The 3,546-nt window shown below is 43.7% G+C and overlaps 1 long non-coding RNA gene across 1 annotated transcript; it reads right to left on the reverse strand.

The window, feature by feature from the left end:
• Positions 1–521: 521 nt before the first annotated feature.
• On the reverse strand, positions 522–3,070 carry LOC140858145 (uncharacterized). Its single transcript, XR_012141491.1, has 4 exons — positions 2,863–3,070; positions 2,657–2,782; positions 2,157–2,414; positions 522–2,061 (listed from the first exon to the last, which is right to left on the reverse strand). It is a non-coding gene; the product is annotated as an uncharacterized lncRNA (long non-coding RNA).
• Between the last annotated feature and the right edge of the window lie 476 nt (positions 3,071–3,546).

Below are 3,546 nucleotides of genomic sequence, written 5' to 3' on the forward strand. Positions count from 1 at the left end.
GGGCTTTGAGATCGATGATTTCGGGATCCCCCATTCTTCCATCTCTGGAATGGAGATCTGGAGTGCTAGTGGATTCTCTTCTCTCACCCTGGAGGGGCTCCTTATTCCATCCTACCGCAACAGAACTAGTAGGGGTCTCCTCAGCAAAGGCCTCCTCTGTGTGGACATAGTTCTCCATACGGAACAGCATATCCAGAAAATCTTGGGGATAAATCTTCGTCAGTGATTTTTTCAAGTCATTCTTCAGTAGATCATCCATCATCGCGGCTATCACAGTCGACTGGTCCAGATTACAAACTCCACGATCATCGTATTGAAATGATTGACGAAAGCATTGATCGACTTGCCCTTCCTGCTTGATGGTGTGGAGGTAGTCGAACCACTTTTGCTATCGTCGGCTATTGACAAAATGATCGATGAATGCCGACATAACTCTTCAAAAAAGTAGATGGATGCCAGCTTCAAACTCGAATACCACTGTCAGACGGCCCCCTTAAGGGTAGGAGGAAATGCTCGATAGCGTCGGATGCTCCTTAGAGGAGCATCGCCACCTTGAAAGTCTCCACATGGTCGCGGGGTCGACAATCCCATCATAGACCTCTACCTAGGGCAACTTGAAGTGCCGAGAGAGTGACTCCTGCACTATCCTCAGCGTAAAGGGTGGCTCGCTGTTAAATCCCTCATAGGGCTGCGTGAGAAGTGGTTATTATTGAGAGCATTCTCAATCTTCTTTTCCATCTACTTGCTGAGCATCTGAAACCGCCTTTGATATCGAGATCTCGGATGGTGCAGGCCTCGAAATGCTGCGGAGAATGACGATCAAGGGTTGAATCATGTCCCGATCACGGACTAGGAGATCGCCGTCTGACCGACTGCTGGGCTCTGGACGGCTCTGATGAGTCTGTCTTCTTTCTGGCTTTGAGCTAGGAGGCACACGTGGCTCTGGCTGTAGCGGCGGTTAAGAAGTTGAGTGTGGAGTTGGATTTGGTGGGGGCATCACGGTAGGAAGCGCCAATGGTGCCACTGAGGTAATCACCAGTTGCACCACTGAAGGGGATGCAGAGGTAGCCTGAGTAGGCTGCTGCGCCATTGGGGGAGGCGCAAGAAAGTCTGGATTGCTTGAACAGTGGCCGTCAAGTTTTGAACCTACTGGAAAAGCAGGTTGAATTGATCCATCATGACCACCATCGACTGGATTGGCGAGAAGTCTCGATTGCTGGTTGCTGTGTCCGACCGTTGGCTTGGCTCTTCGCCTGATGAGAGGCGGCGGCATTGGAGAGTCAGGACGATGCTCATTTTGGAAGCATAATGAAGATTATGCTCTTCCTCTATTTGTTGCTGCTCGATTCGGTCGAAGTCAGAGAGAGGACGACTGAGCCTCGCATAGGGATACTAATGCTGGAGTGACCTATAAAATAAGTCCAAATCGAAGATTTTCACTCCGGCGAGAATCTTCCAACCTCAAGTTAGATTCATAGAATAAAGGGAGTAGCAATGAATTTTCTGAGAGAGATGGCTTGACTTATCTTGATCTTCGAGGTTTTGGTTACTTATATAGAATGCTGTCGAATAGCTGGTCATAGCTGTAGATTATGCGATCTCGAGATTGTAGGACATACTATAACGGGCAAGATATTTCACCCCTCAATCGCTCCCGTGAGATTAGGGAGTTGGTTATGCCTGAATCTATCCACTCGGAGTAGACAGCTGTCGCGCACATCAGGAGATGAGTTGGCTGTAATAACAGAGGCAGCCTACGCACTAAGGTATTGGCCTATCGAGGCAACGGAGGTAACCTATGCGCCGAGCAGACCATACGGCAAATCAGATGCAAATAGCTCTGCTCAGCATATGCTTTGCATACCTCAGCTCTGCTCTTCGGTCAGTGTCTCGATGATAACTGAAAGATCTGAAATATTCTATAGTTGGCACGCTGATCCAAGATACTCACGATAACCACCGTAATAAATTCTATTCAAGCTTCTCCAGAATTCTTTTCTCCATAGTCAATATCTGCTCTCTGCTGTATGCCCTGTCCGATTTGCATATGAAGTCCTTGACCTGTTCTCAGCCAATTTCAACTACTCAGTGATCAATACAAGAAAACAAAAACATTGAAGAAATAATGTTTAACTAATGAACTTTCTAGTTACTACCTCTAGAGCCCATATCTCCTCGTACTTGCAGGCGATGAGCATGGCACTCATACCCACTAGCTGCAACTCTTCCTCGGGACTGTTTCCATGGAAAGGTAGCGATCAAGCATGTACAATGTAAGGTAGAGAGTCTCGGGGCTCAGCTTGAACTTATGGTATGTACTTCAATCAGCCAATCAGCAAGAATTTCTCTCTTCTTTGCTTCGATATCTACTTGGGAGCCCATGTAGTCATGTAGTCGTGTGGCCGGCTAGAGTTCTAAATTAGCATAAAAGGAAAGCACTTGTCAGCTAAGAAAAGTAACTAAATGGAGACATTGCAACAGAGAAACCATAACCACACACACACACACATACATATATATATATATATACATATATATACATATATATACATACCTCAGCAAATTTGTAATATATATATATATATATATATAATATCAGCAAATTTGTAAACTATAGATGTCTTCTATATAATCACATATATATATATATACATACCTTAGCAAATTTGTAAAACCTATAGATGTCTTCTACATAATCCACCACGGCTAACTGTTCATGAGCATCCAAAGCATCAATATCATGAACCAGATCTTTTGGCTCATCAACAATCCCACAAGCAGCCTGAATTGAAATTTCAATGCAGATAAGAAATTTAATGATGGTATGCTTGTCTAGTAGTTGGAAAAGATTATGACCATTACCTTGCTTCATGCAGAAAGTACCAAAGTAAGAGCATGGACTTTTCCTTGAATTTGTCATCTGAAAAATCTTTAGTTGACATGCCTCAGTTCTTCATCTTTGTCACGACTAACTTCGACAATCTCCTCGGCTTGGGCTCAATGGTAACTTTCGGCATAACAGCCTTCGCATAGCCCTTTCCTACTGCTCCATCAAGAGCTACAACCACTGGCTTCTGAAACATTAAAAAGGTGTAATTCAAAGATGATAACATTCAGTCCATGACTAGACATTATGAAACAAGAAAAAGGGGCTCATTGAGTAAAACATATATTAAACGCTTTAGAGCAGCTAAAGCGATCTTTCTGAAATAATTTAAAGAACCTAGAGCTGAAGTCAGCCTAGTCACAGGGCAAGAGATCTGAGGCTGTGGTTTCCTGGAAACAAGGCAAAATATTTAAATCAATAAGAAAGAAACTCACAGAGGTTTGTAAGTTCTGAGTCATTGTAGCTGAAAGATCCTTACCCCTCAACACCCTGGACTGTAACCAGATTTCGAATGTCTCCAAGTTCTTTTCGGTTCTTTCCATCTCTTCCAGCTGCTGCTTTCTGTTTCCCAACAGAAATAGGAACAGCAGCACCCAATGATGAGGACAAAATCAGAAGAATTAACACAAAAAAAAGGACAAATACAACATCATAACGAA

The sequence above is a fragment of the Elaeis guineensis genome, chromosome 5, assembly GCF_000442705.2.
Source record: "Elaeis guineensis isolate ETL-2024a chromosome 5, EG11, whole genome shotgun sequence".
Lineage (NCBI taxonomy): Eukaryota > Viridiplantae > Streptophyta > Magnoliopsida > Arecales > Arecaceae > Elaeis > Elaeis guineensis.